The 23,824-nt window shown below is 41.6% G+C and overlaps 1 protein-coding gene across 7 annotated transcripts in view; it reads right to left on the bottom strand.

The window, feature by feature from the left end:
• SGMS2 (sphingomyelin synthase 2) overlaps positions 1-23,824 on the bottom strand; it is a 93,741-nt gene that overhangs the window by 48,224 nt on the left and 21,693 nt on the right. Inside the window, exon 1 of one of the 7 annotated variants that reach the window (XM_045799210.2) lies at positions 20,296-20,579. The exons of the other annotated variants lie outside the window; for them this stretch is intronic. The gene's annotated coding sequence lies outside the window, so the exon portion shown is untranslated. Of the gene's footprint in view, positions 1-20,295; positions 20,580-23,824 lie in introns of those variants that run through there. 7 annotated transcript variants of the gene reach the window in all.

Genomic DNA, 23,824 nt, shown 5'->3' with positions numbered 1-23,824 from the left:
ACTGCTTTAGACTACACTCGATGTTTTTAAATCATATAATCACTTTTCTTTAGAAGCCATCTAATTTCTATAGGAAAAGTGGTTACAGAAATAAATCTTTGCGTTTAACACTTACCAGTTTTCCATTTGAATATTTTAACATCGAAACTAGGATGCTAAGAAAATACAATTATTTAAAAATAATCTTGGGGCCTTATGTCCTATTTGGACAAAGATCTGCTATCCTAAGTGAAGTTTCTAGGACTATTTGCAGATAAGCTTCTGAATCAGAGCATAGTTAGAAATCAGACTGCCTAAACTTCTAGGGCCATGAGTGTAAAGGAATTTGAATAAATCCAACTATCTAATAATCAGATTATAGAAAATTCAAACAAGAAGCATTTAAGCCTACATACAGACATGGAGAGGACCAAAGGACCAGTTGTGGATTCACCATCAAACGTAAAACCCCCCACTACCCACTGCCCTCTTGCTGCCTTTATTTGTTAGATGCAAATGGTAACTCACTGTCCAGAAATCTGAGGAACTACCCATTTTACAACAGAACACAGACTACAAGTCAAGATATAATGCCAAAGGTTAATTAACTGCATTCTAAAAAATATTTGTGTCACTCACCACTAATACAAAGATATTAAAATCTTTGCAGAGCTGATCGAGTCGGGGTCCAAGACCACTCCCAGTTCAGCGATTCACGAGGACTCACAGGACCCTGCCTATAGTCCTACTCATGGCTATGATTTGTTACAGCAAGAGGATACAAATCAGCAAAGAAAAAAAAGGCCCCCCATGGGATAAAGTCCAGAGGCAATCAGGAGCAAATATCCAAGGGTTGTGAGAGTCACACAGGTTGTGGTTCCTTTCCCAGCCCTGAGTTGTGACGGCACCTGTGAAATACTGTCTACCAGGGAAGCTCATTAGTGACTCAGCGTCTAGGATGTCTTTTGGGCTGGTCACACAGAAACCTTCTGTTGGGCATGTACCCAAACCCCATACTCCTGGAATGCAAGCAGGTATTCAACAGAAACTGTCTTGTTGGCACAGTTTAGGCACCGTGAGCCACGCTGATGAGGGAATGGTAGGAACCCTCCCCAAATCGAAGTTCCCAGATACCAGCCAAGGGCCAAGGATGCAAGCAGGCCTTTCAAGGAGAGCGATCCCAGGCCTGCTGTGCTAACTCATGTTTGTATACTGTTCTGTTTCAATTAGCAATGTAAGACCAAAGTAAGGAGAAAGGTCTTACTTTTAGCAGGTCACTCAGGCACATGAGCCTGAGAGCACTCTTATCCTACATATTTTTAGTATTTAAAATGTAGCATTTTTAATGTGGACAACCATGGTCTTGAATTACATAAAAGAAGATTAAAGATGGTCTTTTGTACAACAAAAAAAAGCTGACTTCTACTCCTATTTACTTTTCTGAGCATCCTCTTTTATAAAATACCACCGAAAATTCTGAACAAATAGTGTTCCCAAACTGAAACTACTCTCAGAAACCATTTAGCCTACCAGATTAGCAATAAAATTCAGACCCCAATAACAGCTACCTTCATAAGCTTCTAGCAGGGATGGGAATAAGAAAATATCCCTCTGGGAGGCAATCTGATAAGATATCTTATCAAAATGATACATATGCCTCATGACCCGCAATTCTGCTCTGCAAATGTATACCCGTAATAATTGTGTATATGCAGAATGACATATGTACAAAGTTATTTATTGCGGCATTGTTTAAGAGCAAAGGACTGGCCACAACCCAGATGTCCATCAATAGGTCACTATTTAAATTGTGGTACATCCATACAATGGACTACTCTGTAACTGCTGAGGAAAAAAAAAGAATGAGGAAGCTCTCTTAGTACTGATTTGTTAAACCCTCCTACGTATATTCAGAGAAAAACATACATTGCACAGAAGTACAGTTTACTATCTTTTACCTTATGAAAACAGCAAATATGAATACAAATCGTGTATAGAGAAACTCTGGAAGGATGCATCAGACACTGATAACAGGCTGGGAGAGGGCAGTGGAGGCAGAATTTGGGCATGATCTGTAAACCTAAAAAAATATATTAAAAGGACACACTTGACAAGTGATACTTGTTTCTTTTCAAAGTCCAGGTTATATCAAGCTGGCACCTTTTTGCATGTGTGAATCATTTTACTAGGCTTCTGTAATTTCTGTAGTGGTTAAATGAGAGCATAAGATCGCTTTATCTTGTTTCCAGACCGGGTTTCCACCCTCTTCCTTTCTGAGGAGCCTGCCTGTCAGCTTGAAGGGGGTTTCCCCAGGACACCTGACAGTCAGTAAAGTTCTCTGTGCCTCCCTTTGCCCATTTGCCTGCTGAGGAAATTTGGGGGCTTCTTAAAAGCTCCATTTCTGAAAGCAGGGATTTTGTTTTGTTCACTGCCTTATTTGCAACACTGAACAGAGCGCCTGGCACACAGAAATTGCTCAGTAAGTATTTGTTGAATAAATGAGTTCTTTTCTTCATCCAGCTTCAATGGAACAGACACTACCAGACAAAGAGGGAGGTATCATTGGGGTCAAATATTCAAAAATAGCTGTCATTCCTAGTATTTGCTCTATATAGGCATTCTAATCCGAGCAACATTCCTAGAATTATTTTGAATCTTACAGAAGACAAACAAATAAGCCTATAGAATGCTGTGCTGAACAATGGCTCTTAAATATTCATAAAATTTTTATTTTTAATTAACTTGGGATTACAAGACCCTGGAGTCCATCTTAGGACTTAAGTCTTTTTAGGCAAACACCACATTAATTAGTAATGATAAAAAAGAATGGCTGTTAGAAGAGTCAAATGAGCCCCCAGTCATAAGGTGCCCATAAGCTGTATAGAAGAGAAAATATTTTGCATTAAAAATGTAACTGCTGGGGCACATGGGTGGCAAGGTCTTAAGCCTCAGACTCTTGGTGTTGGCTCAGGTTGTGATCTCAGGATCCTGAGATCGAGCCCCACATGGGGCTCCACACTCAGCGCGGGGTCTGCTTAAGTTTCTATCACCCTCTGTCCCTCCCCCACACACGCACGCTCTCTCTCTCTCTCTAAAATAAGTTAATAAATCTTTTTTTTTTTTAAGATTTTTAAAATTTATTCGACAGAGATAGAGACAGCCAGCGAGAGAGGGAACACAAGCAGGGGCAGTGGGAGAGGAAGAAGCAGGCTCATAGCGGAGGAGCCTGATGTGGGGCTCGATCCCACAACGCCAGGATCACGCCCTGAGCCGAAGGCAGACGCTTAACCGCTGTGCCACCCAGTGGCCCCATAAGTTAATAAATCTTAAAAAAAAATGTAACTGCTCTTTTAAGAATAACATTATCCTTCAAATTAGTCTAGACAGTGAGAGGAATTGCACAATGTCCATCCTAAAAGAGAAAACTTCCTCCTCAGTGGGCACAGAATGGGTATAACTACCATATCTTTTAAACCTTGGTTTAAATAACCATAAAAACCAAATCACTTTGCTAGTAATAATCTCAGTAATGTGGCCAAATAGGTGCCCAGCTGACAAATGATTCTTTGAAGACTTTTCATGCCTCAAACTTTTCTGAAGGCATGGGTGAGGCAGTTCGTGAGGACTGTCTTTTGGCAGTAATGCAGGGCAGTTAGGAGATTCTGGTGTTACCTCTAGTTCTCTTACTGTCATTTAAGACAACAATCCAATGAATGAGGCAACATCCACTCACCTGGATCAGCATGAAACCTAAGACTCTCCCAAGGAAATTCTCAGTTGAAGCATTAATGGAACGTCTTAACTGGAAAGGGAAGATAGCAGAGAAGTTGCAGGACAACTGCTAGGTAACCATCCTTCAGCTGATGCAAATCACACTCAGGACCTAGCAGCAGGAAGCACTGAACCTACTCTGTGCAGATGGGAGCACGCCGAACCCCACCTTGGTTCTAGTCCCAGTCAACAGCCCCGTCTCGTAGCAGACCCTTTCTGCGAAAGGTAGTATGGGGCCGGGGATGACAGCTCTAAAAGACGGAGAGAGTGAGAGGTCCAATAAGAAAGATGCTTTGTTGTTACATGTTTTGTTCGTTTCCTGGGGACAGAGGTGAAATGAAGAGCTAATACTGTCCTCCTGGAAGTGTCACCAGGAAAACATGGACTCTACCAGGTACTGGCATTTGAGGAGGAGAAAAGCAACCCAGCCGTTCATTTCACTGACCTTTACTTACTGTGCACCAGACCCTGTTCAGAGGTGGGAGCAGTGAAGGCGGGCAGATTCGCATCCCTCACAATGCTCACATTCTAATGTGGAGACAAACAAGTAGATAAACAAGAAGACTGTGAGAAATGCCACCGAGAGCAGTCAGTCAGAATCAGAGCAAGGCTGGTGGGGCTCGTCTGGAGCGAGTGGTCAGAGATGCCGAGGGGATGCTACTTAGGATGATAACAGCTGGGGGGGGGGCAGCCAGGGAAGAAGAGCACTCCAGGCTAAAGGAGCAGCTGGTTCAAAAGGCCTGAGGCAGGGAGGGGCCAGGCAGGTTTGAAGAAGGGGAAGGGGAGCACTGCTGAAGATTGTGATCAGAGGAGTAGTGAAGTGCAGGTGGGGAAAGGAGGGGGGACAGGGACACAACAGAGGCCAGGGCGCTAAGGGCTCTTGCAGGCCAGGTGGATGGACTGCCCACACATGGCGCAGAGTTAAATGTCTGGGAAGCCCAGGCTGCTATGAGGCGTCCACTCTGTCACTTCCTAAGACAGTGCTGGAAGATTCTCCTTGAAATATGGACAGCCGCTACAAATTTTTAATGGATTTTTTAGAAGACTTTAACTGTTTATAACTTGGTATTAATGATAGTAATAATATATTCAGCTTATAGATTTTTTTCAGTTACATAGCTAACATGATGCCTTTCATCTAGTCAAACTTAGAATGTGTCCCCTTGTCAAAAAGAATGGGTAACAGGGGGGTGGATGGTAGAAGGCAAACGGATGCTTACTACATCAAAAACTCTCTGTACACATCCTAATGTCATGTCATGGCAAGAAAGGACCCATTTAAAAAAAAGTCACAGAAGGTCACGATTTATTTTAATTTGAAATATATGTACCATGCATAACTTCATAAAGGAATAAAGTAAATGATATAACATACGAAATAAAATGCTACTCTAAGAAGAGTAATGTCGAATCAGAGCCAGGTAAATCCAGGCCAGGGGTTCTCAGTCACAAGCTACAGTGGAAGAGGGAGGGGTCCCACCTGCTTCCGGTAGGGAATCGCTGCTAAGGCAGCACCGCTGGGAGGTGGGGGTGGTTTATGAACAAGGGCTCTGAAACCTAACTCCACACTCGGCACCTGTGTGACTCCTTAACCTCTCTGTGCCTCAGTTTCCTCATCTATAAATGGGAATAACAATAGTACAAACTCCGTGGGGTCTTTAAGAGGGCTGAAGAGATTAATATTTACAATGAGTTCGGAAATAGCACCTGGCATATTGTGCACTATTGTTAAGTAACTAAAATAGAGAAAGACAAGCGGTAACAGAATGTACTAAGTCTCACAATGTGACAAAAAGTGGCACTGAGCCGGCTGCACAGTTAGCTCATTTCCTTCGTACGAGGTAAAGCAAAAGAAGAAACATTTCCTAAGCTCAGAGAGAGAAAGTGTATGTATCTCCATTCCACTAATTTGAGAGAAAGAGCAGCGGGGAACCATGTTTTATTCCCCAAGGGACACTTAGCGCAAGCAATACGCTCGCAGTGGGTCTGTCTGTACACAGGAGGCAGGCCATCATATGACGTCATCCGGTGGTTTTTCAGGGTGTCCCTCAATACATTCTGAAGCATAACTCTCTAGAGTTTCTTTGGTACGAAGCCAAGGCAACAGGATACAAATAAGCAGCTGTGATGGTCTGGCTCATTTCAGGGATACAACTGCCCCAGATATTCCTCCTGTCCTTGCATTTCCTTCAGCCATGCTTCTGCTAAGAGCCGAGGAGACAGCTCCAGATTTGTAAAACAAATTCTCCAACATCAGGAGATGGACAAAATGCAGCCACATAAGAAAACCTAAGTAACCTGATGCATTGAAAGTGACTTTCCCCAGAAGAATCTGTTTTTAAGTCTAATGGACTTCAGAGTCGTTGTCTGGCAAAGAACAGCCATAATCGTCTCAGGGGATGAAACAATTTAAAAGAATATTCCTTTTGTCATAGTCATCTCGGGCTCTACCTGGCAGTAAAACATGGAGATTTTCCAAAAGACAAAAGCCGCTGTGGTTAAGATGCATTTTATTGGTAAGTTGGAATGTAGAATAGAAGTTGGAAAAAGATGAATTTTTATTTTCTTAGAGCGCAAACCTTAGCTAGTAAAGGACCCTTGTTGCTCCCGACATTCCCGTCCTGTACACGGAAGACGCGGTACCGCTGAACTTCCATGGCTATTCCACAAATCCTACGAAGCAGATGTTGTCTCCGTGATGTGTCAACCTTTTTCATTCCAGCAGGCCAAGTATGTTGTTCTTAAGGCTATTTATGAGTTTTTCTTCAGTGTTAATCTTCAAATCGTTAATCAACTATTCCAGTGTATTTTCACGTTAATACTTGTGAGGTATTGTTAAGCCACCAAAGAAAGCAGAAATAGATGAATTTGTGTGCAGTTCACAGGCAGGGGAGAGCAAGGATGTATTAACTAGTTCCTAGGCATACTTGGACAGGCATCATTCCTTAGAGAAGGCTTTCTTCATTCCTCCGGACTGTATGAGCCCTCCCCCCCCCCCCCCCCCCGGTCACCAACACCACATTACCCTCTTTCTCCATCTTAACAGTTTGGTAAGTATGATTATGTAGTCAATTGTTACTAAAGACTTACTTGCCTCTTTTCTGTAAACTCCATGAGGGAAGGGACTGTATGTGTCAGGTTTTCTGCTGTCTCCCTGGCACACAAGTCAATGGGTATTTGTTCACAGCCTAACTCCCTCTTTATAAGACACCAGCTGTATCCCTTAAGAGTCCCATGCAAGCTCCCTGCAAGTCAGACAAGGAAGTCACTGAAGTAAGCCTATAAAGGACGGGGGAGAGGGAAAGCATTGTAATATTATAAAACTGCCAAATTCGATGCCTTGAGTATTTTCCAAAGCAGAGTCCTTGGATGTACACAGGGCAGACATGAATGAGAGTGGGAAGGAAGAAAGGAGGGCTAGGAATGACCCACCAATTTAGATGGGGACTTTAAGAGTAAAATTATGTTATGAGAACTCAAGTAGTGTTTTCTAATTATAGACTCTTAAATTTAAAATATCTTGAAAGGTCACTCTGTACTTCCCTCTGCCTAATACAGACTGCATTCAAAATATCCTAGAAATAGGAGTCACATTTTTTTAAGACTAGAGAGTAAGGTTGAATAACAGATTAAAAAGCCCTGTGTCTTGGGGTGCCTGGGTGACTCAGTCGTTAAGCATCTGCTTTCGGCTCAGGGCATGATCCCGGCGTTCCAGGATCGAGCCCCACATCAGGCTCCTCTGCTGGGAGCCTGCTTCTTCCTCTCCCACTCCCCCTGCTTGTGTTCCCTCTCTCGCTGGATGTCTGTCTAATAAATAAATAAAATCTTTAAAAAAATAGAAATTCAATGGAAGTGCCCCCAATAAATATCCAGTTAAAAAAAAAAAAAAAAAAGCCCTGTGTCTTGCAACCTTGCTTTCTACAGTTTTTCTGTTAGGTCTTTCACACATCTGGTCCACAAATCTGGCAATCTAGTCCTTTACTTCCTGACGCGAAGGTATTACTGTTCTATCCAAACTCCTAAACAACTTAGAGGGAAAATCTTAAGAAATGACAGTGAAACTTAAATAATTAACTTTACAAAATGCTTTCTGATCTTCTACAACAAAAGAAAATAACCCTTTTGTACTTTAATACTGAAAGTGAGAAAGTGTTTAATCTTACTGGTAAGCAAAGAAACCCAAGTCAAAGTGAGATGTCATGCTTTCACATGTTAAATTGGCTAAAAACCAAACCAAATCACCAAGCTCCTCTCCAGGACTAATGTAAAACATCTCTTATATTTTACAAACAACCTAAGAATGTGAACAAAGATTCAGTTCTAAGCCTCCAACATTGTTGACAATAGTAAAAAGCTGGAAACAGCTAAGTATCCAACAGTACAGATTGCTTGCTACACTGTGGCGGATGGACACAACGGCATACCGAAATACCGCCTTACCGTGTTTGGGGTTCGTGATGCATTCTAGAGTACAAACAGTAATGTGTGTGACTCTCTCATGTAAACACATGCTGGAAAGATAATGCAAAATAGTAGCAGGTGATAGATCTTTATGTGACTTAAGCCTTCCTTCTGATCCAGGTTTAAATGTTTCTAAAATAAACACGAGTTGTTGTCATAATTAAAAAGTTAGAAAAGGTGAGGCTAAAATCCCAACACAAATTTCTAAATATCAGTTACCATATTAACAGTCTCTAAAAAACATTTCTCATAAGCACAAGGTCTGTTTAATATCATTATGTACTAAGGATAAAAATAATAAACCCTATTTTTCATTTTGGTCACTGTCTGTGGTAAGCAAATAAAAATACTCTGTCTTGGAAACTTAAAAGTTTTCTTTTTAGCAAGCTGGCCATTTGTGGTAATGTACCACCAAGTAGCAAAGAGGTCAGCCTCTCTGCTTAAATATGGCATAATTACACAGTTCATCAAATGTGCGTGTGTACCGTGATTACTCTGGCTCAAATAAAATCTTGTCTTTTAAAATAAAAATGAATCTAGAAGTAAAAATGCAATGAGACATGAATAAATATGAACTAAGATGGAAACAAAATTTGGGAGGGGGTTGTTCTTAGTAAGAGGCTGCCAGAGAGAGGTCAGTCAGGGAGAGAGTACGTTTGTTGGAGGCAGAGTCGCTCCTCAGGATACACGTAAGTATTATAATCAAAACCACCGAGATCCTACAGTATCCTATACAGAGCTGAGGGGCTTCACAGAATGAGCACACACGTGGCACCTGAGTCTTTACCCAGCACTAAACTGGGTGATCCCTCCATCTCTCACTCAGGAATCTCCTCCAGATTCCCCACCATTCAAGTCTCTTGGATCTGGGACCATTTCCTCCAGTTTTTATGATTCTCTCCCCCTCTTTTGTTGTTTTGGCTTTTAAGATTTCTAGGAGATGGTTCGCTCTAGCTTCCTCACTAGTTATCAGCAGTTTGCTTCTCTTGTGAGAAACTTGGGTTTAAAAATGAATAACTTATACTTCCTTCAACTGGTTTATAAAGAGTTGACCTGGTTTACCTCGTGCATCATTACCCACCTGTCGGTCTCATGCAACAGGCTTCCAACGTTCCTTCCAAACAACGCCAGGGCAAACGACAGACTGGCATATTTATGTAATCCTTATTTCACACAGCCAACATCTTTTAAGGTCTTCTTTTATTTGATACAGAGAGAGAACATGCATGTAAGACCAGGGAGAGATGGAGAGAGAGAATCTCAAGCAGACTCTGTGCTGAGTGCAGAGCCTGAGGCGGGGCTCCATCCCAGGACCCTGAGATCATGACCTGAGCTGAAATCAAGAGTTGGACACTTCAGGACACTTAACCGACTGAGCCACCCAAGTGCCCCAAGGTTTTAAGTATTAGATGAAGGATGATGTTCAGAGAACAAAAGGAGAGTCAAGAAAGTCAACTCTCGTGACTCCAAAGAGTTATTTGGTGTCCAAATAGAACTAAAGTACCGGGGATAACTGGAAAAGAGGAAGAAGAAAGAAGGAAGTGAAATGAGGGGCTGGCTCATAGAACTTTTTGTAACTGAATCTTGAGCAAGATAAAGGAAGATGAAGCAAAGCACCCCGAGATCTGGGATGATGAACACATTCTGGGGGTAGGGGCCAGGGCTGAGCATCTCGGTGTAAACCGGAAGTCCCGAGGGTGGAAGCGGAGGCACCTCCCAGGCTCTAACGAGCTACCACAAAATGGGATGGCGATGCTGACCAAATAAATAAGTCAGCCACACGCTTTTACCTGGAGCTTCTAAGTCACGCACAGTCAGAAGTTACACCTCAGGCACAGAAAGTAAAAGCAGCAAACATTAGGAATGACATCATCAGTGACCATGCCTCTCTCTCTTGTTTTCAGAGTACTATCTATGGGCTTGGACACCTTGGATGTCACCTTGACCTCAGAATATGCCACCTTCAGAGAAGCATGAGGGTCAGCATATAGAAAAAGAACTCCAGATTCACCTGCCCCCATCTCCCTAAAGTGTCAAAAGCTTGCTACAGGGAAAAGTAAAGAATAATTCTTAACTTACCCTTGCAGAAAGGTTTACAGATAGTATATAATCCCAGTTTCCCATCACATCTCTAAACAAACAAAAGGTGTAAAAGAAGTGCACACATGAGTACTCTCTCCAGTCAGGATATACCCATTCACTTTTCACGGTACTTTGCTTAAACTGTAAGAGTGTCTTAGTGGGCGAGCTTCTCTAATTGTCAGCAGTAGGAAATATGATGAAAATAAGCAGCAAAGGGGCTTCCCAGGGGAAACATCATGGGCAAAGAATATTTCATTACAATTAGGAGACCTGGCTTTAATCTGGATTCTGATATTGCTAATTGTGATCTTTAAAAAGTGACTTTAACAGGTCCAGCAGGCAGAAAATCAGTAAGGACATAGTTGAACCCAACAATAAAAATCAATCAACTGTGGGATGCCTGGGTGGCTCAGTTGGTTAAGCGTTTGACTCTTGATTTCGGCTCAGATCATGATCTCAGGGTCGTGAGATAGAACCCCACATCCTCCTTAAGATTCTCTCTCTTGGGACGCCTGGATGGCTCCGTCAGTTAAGCATCTGCTTCAGCTCAGGTCGTGATCCCAGGGTCCTGGGATTGAGTCCCACATCGGGCTTCCTGCTCAGCAGGAGCCTGCTTCTCCCTCTGCCTGCCACTCCCCCTGCTTGTGCTCTCTCTCTTTGACAAATAAATAAATAAAATCTTAAAAAAAAAAAAAAGATTCTCTCTCTCCCTTTGCTCCCCTCCTCCTGCTCACACAAGCGCATGCATGTGTGTGTGCTCTCTCTCTCTCTCTCTCTCTCAAAAGATAAAGAAACTCAATCAACTGGATCAACTGACATACGCAGAGGACTTCATCTACAAGCAGCAGAATACACATTCTTCTCAAGTTCACATGAACATTCACTGATAGACCATATTCCAGGCCATAAAACACACCTTAAATAAGACAGAAATTAAACAGTGTCTCCCTTCTCAGACCACAGTGGAATTCAACTAGAAATCAATAATAAGGAGCTGGAAAATCCCAAAATAGTTGGGAGATTAAACAACACACTTCTAATTAACACATGGGTCAATGAAGAAATTAAGAGAAATTTTAAAACATTTTGAACTAAATCAAAATAAAATCACAACTTATCAAAATTTGTGGGACACAGCAAAAGCAGTAGAGGGAAATCTACAGTAGCAAATGCATATATTAGAAAAGAAGATATAAATCAATAAGCTAAGCTTGTACCTTAAGAAACTAGCAAAAGAAGAGCAAATTAAATCCAAAGTAAAAGAAAATAATAAAAATTACAGCATAAATCAATGCAATTGAAAAGAAATTAATAGAGAAAAATCAATGGAACCATTCCTGATAAAAAGATTACTAAACTTAGTAAGTCTCTAGGCAGGCTAAGAAAAAAAGGACAACACAAAGCACTAATATCAGAAGTAAAAGAGAGGGCATCACTACAGATTTTAAAGGGATAATAATGCAGTACTATGAACAATTCTATGCCCCCGGATTTGATACCCTAGGTGAACTGGACCAATTACTTGAAAGATACAATCTAAGAAAACTCACACAAGAAACCGACCATCTGAATAGGACTGTATCTATTAAAGAAATTGAATCAATTAATAACACTCCAAATACAAAACTCCTGGCCCAGATGGCATCATGGGTAAATGCTACAAGCATTTAAGGAAGAAACTATACCAATTCTCTACAATCTCTTTTGGAAGACAGAAGCAAAGTGAATACTTCCCAACTCACTCTATGAGGCCAGCATTACTATAACACCAAAACCAGACAAAAACATTAAAAAAGAAAACTACAGGCCACCAATATCTTTCATCATGAACAAAGATGAAAAAATCCTCAACAAAATATTAGCAAATTTAATCCAACAATGTATACAAACAATTATACACCGTAACTATGATTTATACCAGCGATGCAGAGGTAATTAAGCATTCAAAAATCAATAACTGATCTGTCACATCAAGGGGCTAAAGAAAAGTCACATCACCATATCAATAGATGTAGAAAGAGTATTTGACAAAATCCAGCATTCATTCCTGATAGAAAACTCTCAGTTAAGAACAGAGGGAAACTTCCTTAACCTGATAAAGAATATCTACAAAGGGGTGTCTGGGTGGCTCAACTGGTTAAGCATCCAAGTCTTGGTTTCCGCTCAGGTCATGATCTCAGGGTTGTGAAATTGAGCCCCATGTTGGGCTCTGTGTTCAGCGTGCAGTCTGCCTGGGATTTCTTCTCCCCCTCTCCCTCAGCCCCTTCCCCATTCACACACTCTTTTTCTCTAAAATAAGTAAGTCTTAAAAAAAAAATCAGTGAATGCCAGGAGTTAGGGTGGGGGAATGAAACGGTGAAGCACTGGGGATTTTTAGGGCAGTTGAACTATTTTTATATGACACTGCAATGGTGGATACATGTCATTACACATTTTTCAAAACCCATAGAATACATAACACAAAGAGTGAACCCTAATGTAAACTATGGATTTTAGTTAACAGTAATGTATCAATATTGGCTTTTCAATGATAACAAATGTATGACACACAAGTAAGACATTAATGATAGGGAAAACTGGGGGAGGAAGGGGCCCAGCATGTGGGAACCCTGCAGTTTCTGCTCACCTTTTCTGTAAACCTAAAACTGCTCCAAAAAATAAAACTTATTAATTAAAAAAAAAGTACTTCTCAGATTTACCCCTAAACTCATTCGTATTTAAGACAGTGATAATTTTTGTAAAGTATTTAAAAAATACTCCAAATACTGTGATTTAAGCTGTAAAGCAATATTCCAATGTTAATGGCAAAAACAGCCCTGGTTATGTCCTTCAAGAACAAAGACGATTCGCTCAAACACAACCGCTGATCTAAATTTGCCATGTAATTCAAAAGCACTTAAGATTTCTAAATGTAGAGAGCGTTCTAAACACTACTTGATGTTGACGAAGCGACCTCTGTGGTCAGGGCAGCACTCCATTTTGTGGTAGAACGTGTTTAGATCTGTAACTCCATCACTGCCCCCACAGGTTTTCATAGGCCACGTACATATTCATCCCAACCGACACCAAGGCTATGCTCTGTATACCAAATGGCAGGGCACACCTCACCCCTGCTGAAATTAAAGGCCTCATTCAGTGCGGCCTACGCACACAGAGGGAGGCGCTTAGCACAAATCCATAATGTGCCATTTGCAAAACTGTACCCAGATGAAACCACACCTCAGAGAAGACTTGTTTTGCTTCCAACAGGACATCTAAGACCTCCCTTAAGGACATTCTTGTAGCCAAACACTCACATTCATGGAGCCCCCTACCGGAAGAGTTCCCAAGCTGCATTTGCCTCAAGCAACTTTCTACCAAGAACGTTCCATCAGTGAAGATGCGGCTGACATGAAGTATATCTGCCAATGAGACGGAAATGTGACTACAGAAACAGGGGCCAGGTCCAAAAGGTATTTTTCTGCCATTTGCAAAGTTCCATGTAAGTTGTATACTGTGTGGTCTTAAATTAAACATGTCAATTTCAATCCAGCCTTCTTAAGGCTTCTACGAATTACATCTTCAGTTCACAACTGCACAAGGAACCTGGTTACCCTGAACGCCTTTTGTAAAGTAGAACCCTACTGCGTGACGATTTTACTCTTTAGTCTAACCCAAAGGGTGTGGGGCCTTGGAACCTCTTCCTGTGAAAGCAGCCTTGGGATGGAGGCTGACCCTAAGGAGTCTGGGCCTCGTACTTCCGTTTCCAGCGTCCTGTAGCTGACACACCCTCAGTGTATTCCTCTTCTCATTGACAACTGCGTCCATGGCAATTCACAGCTGACACCACATTACTTCCACTACTTCCGTTTCCAGACATAATATTTAGAAACTATTAGTAACACATACGGTTTATAAACAAATAATAATAAAGGTGGCTTATCAGACAGCTATATTTGTTAAGTTCTGGCTGGGTTTAAAGACTCAATCCAAATTCTTTGTAGAAGATAATCAAATCTCATTTGAATGAATTAAAATGTTTTTGAGGACAAATGATTTAAAAAGGCATTTTATCAGCATTTCCTTTTTTTGTGTGTTTCATGTTGGAAGGAATCAAAGGATTCTTAGAATTCAAAAATAGGTAATTAATTACTTGTATAAAAAAGTATGTATCCAACCCTGATTGTTTCACAAACAGCATGTCAGAAGCATGGTGCAAAGACATCATTTAAAACAACAATTCAGCTTCATTTTCTGAATGATGGCTGAGTAGGGCCAGGGCTCCACTGCCTGTGCAAATGGGGCAAAAAGAACAGAAGTGAGGTTTACGGACTGATACCGTACATTACCTTTACTTTTTATTTTTTTCCACTTCACCCTTTAGAAAGATCTTATAAATTACATCCATCTGGCTGTAATTTCATAATTTTCCTGCTTCTTGTTCACCTACTAAAGGTGATGGACTTGTCAAGAAGGTAAACAAAACAACTAAAAAGCAAGATTAGAAAGGGTTGGGGGCACCTGGGTGGCTCAGTTGTTTAGCATTTGCCTTCGGCTGGTCCTGATTTCAGGGTGCTGGGATCCAGCCCCATGTCGGGCTCTCTGCTGAGTGGGGAGTCCACTTCTCCCTCTGCCCCTATGCACCCCCTCCCCCACTCATGCTTGCACTCTGTAAGGAAGGAAGGAAGGAAGGAAGGAAGGAAGGAAGGAAGGAAGGAAGGAAGGAAGGAAGGGTGGGGGGGGGAAGTAGACTTGGATTACACCACTGAATAGAGATCTTGAAAAAAAAGATTAAGATCTGTATGTGACTGCTGGCAGATGAAGATACAGTAAAAGGAAGTAATCATTGCAAAATTTAGAACTTTGTGTCGTCCACTGAGCCTCCAAAATTCACTGAGGCACAGTAGGAAATTACAAAACCGGTCATTAAGACAGGTATACCTTTCTCCAGTTTTCATGACTATTGGCCAGATAACTGGAATGAGCTTGATCTAAATTTCTCTCTCTCACATACATGAACACACAGAGATGGATACAGAGAAAGAGTCAAACTAGAGGTTCCATCACCTAATTTCAGTATACTCCCTGCATTTCTCCCAACCTCATATATCACAGGAATCATCCTCGATAAACCCACGTCCCTTAGGCATGCATCATCCCAACCTTAACGACAAAAGAATCGGAGTGGTAAAGAACAGTTCATCACCCCCTTAATTTCCTTCTCTTCAAAAGCTTACTAGTATCTTATATCTTTAGTTCACTTTTCTCCTAAGTTCCTGTCGGGCTGCCTTTTAGACAGATATGCTGCCTTGGAAACACAGAAGCAATCACTCATCAGATATCCCTTTTCATCCTCTATGCCACACCGTTTCATGATCTTCACCATGTTTTAGAAAAGTACTGGAAGAATCCGCCAACTTAATCTCCTTAGGTGGGATTGCAACTTTGTGCACGTGCAAATCTTCAGGCTGCACAATAAAACCTGGACTGCTCCTGACGGTCACCACCTTCCTGAATCTGCTCCTGACCAAGAGTGTCCTGGAAATGGAGTCAAAGTGGATTAAAGAGACTGAGTAGCCCCAGCCTTCCTAGTAATCTTTGCTTCTTCACCTAAATATAAAAGTGGATGAACTAGACCACTTAGGGTTTTTCATACTCTACTTCAGATGCTTTTATTTCACCCTTCCCAACCTCATGGAAGATTAAATAAAAAAAAAAAAAAGTGTCACAGTAAGTGGCACCCATTATCACTGTGTCCCTACTAGAGACGGTCTCTGCCTCAAGACACTTCAAATCCAGTTGGAGATCCAAGGATACTACGTTAACTCAATAAAAGCCTATTTCTGACTTCTCTAAAATGAACCCCACAGACAATAACTGATAGAGTGTGCATCCTCACTGGTGAAAATTGGTGCTATACGGGTGGAGGAAATGGTTTGGGATCCTTCAAAGGGCATTAAGATTTCACAGGGGGAAGGGAATAGTTAAGAAAAAGCTATCTAAAAAAGGCAATAATGGAAAAGAAAAAAAAAGGTTGAGAAACACTGACAGAGGAACCCAGAGGGCACCTTATTTGCTACTAATTGACTAAATGATCCAGAACAAGCTATTTAACCTGAGTCGCACCTCGATACAGCAACATAGGTTGTTTGCTCCCACTAACAACTACAAACGGCCATCATCTTCTCCGCCTTTGCTTCTCAACTTGAATGTTCTTTCCTCAAGGGGTGTTTCCTGACCTAGAGAAGGTCTCCCCTCTTGTTCTCTCTAGGCACTACTGATTCACTTTCATAATTGCTGATTATATACTTGTTTCCTTGTTTTAATTGGATGGCTCCCACACGAGGTGGTAGGTTCCAAGAGGGAAGGGACCATGTCTGTCTGTTTACAACAGCACACACAGCCTGGCACAAAATGGCGCTCTCTGCTTCTTGCCAAGCACCCCCTCCTTCAACCGACTTGTATTCCCCCGACATACCGAAGGATGTGCCAGCACCCTTCTCTAGAGATTAACCCTGAGAGCAATTCACTAACACTTTCTTTTTAAGCCACTTCAAGATCCCCTTGGCCCCAGAACATAAACTCCCAGAGATTTCCCCAAGGACCTTCCATCATTTATAAAAATTTTAATATGACTTTCAGAGTTTTTACAATAATAAACTTGACACTAAGGGGGATGAGTTAGGGAAGGAATGTACATATTTTCAAAAGCAAGTTTGAATATCAAAATGGTACTTTTTACTCCTCAAGTTATCCAAGATTTTAAAAGACCTTTCTTTTCTTATTCTAGTGGCTGTTGTCCTACCTTTGGGTATATCAATAACTGAGTTGCTAATAGACAATACAATGGAATAGTCTAGGATATACACCCAATTCTACCACATGCAGGGGAAAAAATCTAACGTGAATAACAGGTGAGCATCTGTATTGGACAGAGGGAAATCAAATGAGATATGAGAAGTCATTTCAAATCAGAACAGCTATATGGACACTAATCCATAAATATAGCTCCTGTCCATTTAGGAGGAGCCAGGTCAGGCATTATTACAGTAAAATGAATTTTAGTGAAAATATAACATAAGGGAATCATGAAGATGAGAAATTCATATATATGTGTGTGTGCAGGTGTGCATATATATATATATGTTTATACATGTGTGTATAAATATATACGTATCTTTCTATAGCATCAAGACATTGGCAATTTCCAAACCATTAGTTGGAGGAAGTAAAAGAAAAATATATATACATATATGTATGCGTGTGTATGTATATATATTATATATGTATATATATTATATGTATATATGTGTGTATATATTATATACACATGGGTGTATATAATCCACATATGTATTTCCATCTATAGCTATCTAAAAATATGTACATATATGTTATCTGGATTAAAACAAAAATATATAAAATACTTCATTCCCTTAGTTTTCTATTAAATGCAGTCTTTAGGGGCACCTGGGTCGCTCAGTCGGTTACGTGTCTGGCTCTTGGTTTCTGCTCAGTTCATGATCTCAGGGTCCTGGGATCAAGCCCCGAGTCAGGCTCCCTGCTCAGCAAGGAGTCTGCCTGAGGATTCTCTCCCTCTTCCTCTTCTCTGCCCCTCCCCCCGCATGAGCACGTGTGAGCGTTCTCACTCTCACTTTCTCTCTCACAAATAAATAAATCTTTAAACAAAAAAAATTTTAAAAATAAATGTGGTCTTTAATTATGGTGACCATATAATCAACATCCTAACCAGGCCAGTTCTGAGAGTGCAAGATAGCCTTACCAGTAATTACACCAGGACAACAGTTATACACTGGGGCTGTCCTGGGCAAACCGAGACACATGATCACTTTAATTACAATAAAGTCCATGGAGGGGCCCCTGGGTGGTGCAGTTGGTTAAGAATCCAATTCTTGGTTTTGGCTCAGGTCATGATCTCAGGGTCATCAGATGAAGCCCCATATCAGGCTCTGAGCTCAGTGAGGAGTCTGCTGAGTTTCTCTCTCCCTCTCCTTCTGCCCCTCCCCATGCTTGCAAACACTCTCTCTCTCAAATAAATAAATAAATCTTAAAAAAAAAAAAAGTCTATGGAAAGCTGCAAGATTTCATGAAATAAAAATCAGATGAACAATATTAAAATGTGTATCCTTTAGTAAAGTTTTTTAAAAAGTTTTTTTTTTTTAATTTAAAAAAAGGTTTTAAGAAATAAATTTTAAAAGATGAAGTCCACAAAAAATTTGGTCTATTATCAGACATCCTACTAGACAAAGAATATAAATTAGAGAATGAATAGTAAAGTATTAAACTAGGGAAGTAATCGCTAAGAGGACCAGAAGCTTAAATTAATATTTTCTTTAATTAAGAAAGCCATCCTTTCTAAAAACATAAGCCAACCCCATATAGACATTTCTGCACCACAGTCTCCAGTACCACTTAGTTATTTTTGTTACTAGGAAACATTTGCACAAAAACAAGATTTATATTCTCCTCTTGCTTCTACTCTTCCACCTAAAGGAATAATCCTCTGTTATTAGCAATGCACTTAATATCTCCACAGCAACTAGTATAATTGCGGTGTTGCAACAGGAGGATAATGAAGTGGAAAACAAAGTGATAGAAATAGTGTAGAAGAAAAAATTTTCCACACAGCCCTGGTGGGAAAATAACCACCCCCCCCCAAAAAAAAAGAAAAAAAAAAGGAAAGAAAAAAATTGCTAAAAAGAACCCTTTTGAGGTTGCTATAATCAGTTGCTTTGAGGCCTTTAAGATGCATAAGAATGCAATGGGGTGAAAGTGGTAAATTGTATGGAGTAATTGCAGATGACTGCATCCAAAGAATTTGAGGGTGGGGAAGAGGTGCAGTTTCTGAAATAGGGAAGTGATTGCCCAGGTGTTTGCATGTGGCTCCCAAGAAGGTACAAGGTATGAGGGAAAGGGCTAAGAAGAGAGGACCAGAGGGAAGACCAGAGCTAAGGAAGCCTTCCAAAGCAGCCACTGGCAGGCGGTGTGCGGGGAGGAGCAGAGGGATAGATGAGGGGGGTGGCAACCCTGGGCAAAAGCTAATCTCAGCCCAGCGAGATCATGGCCGTGGAAGGCAGAGGACAGCAGACTGAGAATCTAAAAACCTGTGCTCTTCGTTGGCCTCTGCCTGCCACAACACAGGGGTAAATAACACAAGCAAAAACACGTTGATTCAGAAAACACTCAATGCACTGAGTCAGAAAACATATATTGAGTGTCTGCATCATGCTAAGAAACACAAAAAACAAAACAAACAAAAACCTATAAATTTTGCTGTTAAGGAGCTCAGTATGAAAGAACCTAATTTCACCAGAAAATCATGTTACATATGGTAGTCCAGTAACAGAGAAAGGCCTCAGTACTCCAAAACAAAGAGAGAACACCTAGCCCGCAGGGATGCTGTGGAAAAGGGAGAGAGTGAGGAAAGTTCCCTGCAGGAGACGCTGGAGGTCAATTCATTTGTGCTTTCAATCACTTCTTTAAAAAACAAGATCACCACCTGAAAGAATCCTCCATATTGGTAAACCCAGAGAATACTGTGTTCTCCTCTTACTCAACTTCTCAAGAACTTACAACAGAACTGATTACTCCATCCTGCTCGAGATACCGGATTCTGTCCGCATCTGGAACACCCCTCTCTTCTGGTCCTCCTCCTGTCTCATTGGTTCCACCAAGGTCTCCTGCTTGATCTCTCAACTGTTAGTGCTTGGAGCCTGACCTCCGTCTCTCTTCTCTGCCTGTGAAATCTCTCTAGGTGACTGCAGAGTCCCCAAACAGCTCGCACCCCGACCTCACCCTTGAATGGAGGTCTCTCAGTCACTGCTGGCTGACATCTGTCTCCATGAGGAAGGACTAACAGGCAACCCAAGCTAACCGATGGCCAGAACAGAACTCTATTCCCTACAACCCTCGCACGCACCGCCCATCTGGAAGTCCTGCTGGACTTCTCCTACTCTCTCGGATCACTCACCCAAACTTCATTGTAAGTCTTGTCCATCCTACCTCCATCCCTCTCCAATCCATCCAGGGCTCTCCCTCTGCAACTTCGCCCCCTTATTGCTGGCCGCATCCCTGCCCAGGCAGTAGCTTCAACTGATCCCGCTTCTACTCTTGGCCACTTCTCTGTCCTTCTTTGCCCAGCAGCCAGAGCTGTCACAAATGTAAATCGGATCACGCCCGCTTCTTCTTAGACCACTTGGGGACACCTTCTCACTGCACTGGCAAGAAGGTTCATCCTCCTTACAAAGTCTGCAAGCCCCACCCCGCCTGACCCCGTGGGCCTCGCCACTTCTCCCTCCCACTCCTTGTGTGACCAAGCACTCTCCTCCCCGGGCTGCGGCACGCATCCTTCCCTCTCATCCCTTACACCTCGGTGCAAGCCCCGCTGCTTCTAACAAACCTCTCTCCTTACTGCACGGGCGCAGGCTTTCCCAGTCACTCTCCACCAGGTGACCGTGCTGCCTTCGAAGAACGGGTCCAACTCTGAACTTCACCTTGTTTATGTAGTGGTCTTACTTGCTTACATTGCTCAACCTCTCTTTGCAGCATCTTTTCTTCTCTCAACACATAAACTCCAACAATCTGCATGAGGGTAGAAACCTTGACTCCTGTTCACGGAATCCCTGGAATCAAGAATAAAGTGCAGCACGTAGCAAGTGCTCCAAACGTTGTGTTGGATGTTATTAATTTCAGAAGGAACTGAAGAGGGCTTGGGACTATGTCTCAACCGTCTGTGTCGTGGAGGTATTTGAATCAGTCAATACATTAATGAAACCCAAAGCAACCTATATTGAGACTTTCGTGACTGCAGTGGCTTGCCCAGTAGCTGGGGATTTTTTTGCTATGAAGCCCTTTGCTTTTAGTTATTTTCCCACACAGAACTGCATTCTTCCCTTCCTTCCTCCTCTCCCTTCTCTCCCTCTCACACCGTGCCTGGGCCTTCTTATATTCTCATCTTAAGAGTTCCTGGCAGATGGATATTTGATATCAAGTAATGATTTCTGTCATCTAGGTTTTACAGGAGGCTTGCTTCTCAAATTGTTACAATAAGCAACTGAGCAAGGGCATAACTGGTGAGCAGCATTATGCATACAAACAGGGTGAGGACAGGATAAAGACGGTGGCAGATAAACAGGTCGGACAGTGAGGTGAGAGACGTTCAGCACGGGGGCTGAGGCCAGGCCAGACGACACACACATCCCATGGTATCACAGTCATCTTTTCTGTACGCATGGGCTTAATTATCTAAATAATTCTTTGATAGGCCCAGGCACCCCTCCTGAGGTCGAAATTCACACATTTACGTCACAGATAACCTTAGAGACATGTTCCACGGTACCATTCAGCCTGTTCACTCTTTCTAGTAAAAGGCACCAGAACCAGATTTCCCTGGTGCTCACCAAGGTGACTCCATGACATCATTCAGTATTTATACAACACAACAGAATCGCTGGATGGCAACTCTTAAAGAATTCTCTCCAGATTCACAGAGGGGATTGCTGCTTGAGGACAGAGCTGGTCAGAGCTACACAGCAGAGTAGCTGCCAGCCACACGTGGCTACTAAGCACTCAGGATGTGGCCAATCCACGTAGAGATGCGGTGTGAGGACAGGATACATGCCGGATTTCAAAGATTTAGGAAAAAAAATGTATAAACATGTCAAAAATTTTTAGACTGATCATAATTGATAATATGAAATATAACATTTCAATATATTGAATTAAAATGTTCTTAAAATTAATTACACCTTTTAACTTCTTGTAAAAAAAATGAGGCTGTCGGAAAATTCAAATCACGTATGTGACTATCGTGTGTGGCTCACGCATATTTGCATTGGATAACCCTGGGTTCTTAGTGGATGGTTACCTGCTGGGGGGCGGGGGGGGGGGGGCAGCACAGTGGTCCCAGGTCTGGTCTTTGCCCAGAAACTCTTTGATCAGTTCACCCAGGAGAGAGAAGCTCAGGAGCTGATTCATACTAACGAAAGATGCAACAGAAAACATCAGTCTATTAACTTATCAATGATGGCTAGGAGATGGGATCCATACCTTCTGGTACGAGCGAAGGTTACTAGGCTCTCACATAACCTAGACGTCCTCATTCTGCTATGGAGATACTGGCAGGGAAAAGCCAACTATTCACTGAGAATTACTTGTTTAGGATAAAGTACAAGCAAATGAGTCAAGAGTCATATAGGAACCCTGCACCCCCAAAGCCAAGGCCCAGGAAGTTCCTAGATGAGAGGAGTGAGGCCTAGAAAAATCTCCTCCCAAAGCATTTTAGAACACAGGCCAAAACTTTCTTTCCTCCATATCGTTTTGAGTTTTTTCCAAACCTTCACATTTATAAGAGGAAATCAATCCTACTTTTTTTTATACATCTATAATTTCCCCCCTAAACTAACAAAGTGACTCCAAATCTAGAAAAGGTATATTTAAAGGAAATGCAAATATGAAAACGTCCTATCTCTGTGGGTTTTAGGAGTTTCCAATTTTTAAAATATTTCTATACAAGGCAGTCTCTTCCCCCCAGAAACTGCCATTTATATATTTATGCCGTCCAGCTAATTTTCCACCCATATTTCTTTAAAATTATTTTTAAAACTCTTACATTAGCCCTTATTTCATTTTTTATATGGGAAAATTCCCAAGATTTTATTCCTTACACTGCTGCTATTTCTACATTGTACAAAGGAGAGAGCCTTAATTAATGGAAGTTGTCTCCAAATCACAATGTAAGATTAGTTACTGGAGGATTCCTTAAAAAAAAAAAAAAAAAGAAAACCCCATCCATTAAAATTGTTATTTTTAATTTTTAATATCAATAATTGATTCTTTGAGTCCAAGATATCACCTACCTGGGGGGCCTATAACCCTCTGGATATTTATTATAGATGATTCAATGAACAATACCATCTTTTATTTAATTCGTTATAGTTTGGGAAGTCCTTGCATAGACATATCCTTGCTCTCAGAGAATGCATACTAACATTGCTAGATAAGCAAAGAGCAAATTTTAAAAAATTAAAGGGAACCTGGAGTCAAAACTCAAGTGATCAGCTCCACTACATTTAGACTATCATCTCACCCCCAAATCAATGCAGGGTGGTGATGACCACTCCGTGGGGTGCAGTCACATTTCTGTCCAGCAGCTCTGATGGGAAAGGCCTGAGGGGGCGCCACTTACTCCAAAACCCATAGACTTTTTTTTGTTGAAACCTTGGTGCTGGCATTTTAAACATTTGCTAAGGGGTAAAAATATAGAATATCAAGTTAACTCCCTCTACCCTAAAGGGGTTAATTTGCATGTAAACTAGGACAGCCCTCCAAACGTAAACACTTGCTACACTTGATGTACCCATAACAAGAAATCATGAGATTAAGCAGCTTTCCCGGGGCTGACCTAAGGAGCAGAACCAAATGCAGATTGTTCTGGTAACTCTATTAGTTTCCCTTTGCTGCTATAACAGGTTACCACAAAGTCAGTGGTTTAAACAACACACGTTTATTTTCTTAACTTCTGGAGGTCAGA

Source organism: Ursus americanus, chromosome 13 (assembly GCF_024610735.1).
Source record: "Ursus americanus isolate L20-20 chromosome 13, mUrsAme1.1.p, whole genome shotgun sequence".
Taxonomy (NCBI): Eukaryota; Metazoa; Chordata; class Mammalia; order Carnivora; family Ursidae; genus Ursus; species Ursus americanus.
The sequence above is the reverse complement of the archived record's forward strand: the minus strand, read 5'-3'. Positions and strand labels throughout refer to the sequence as shown.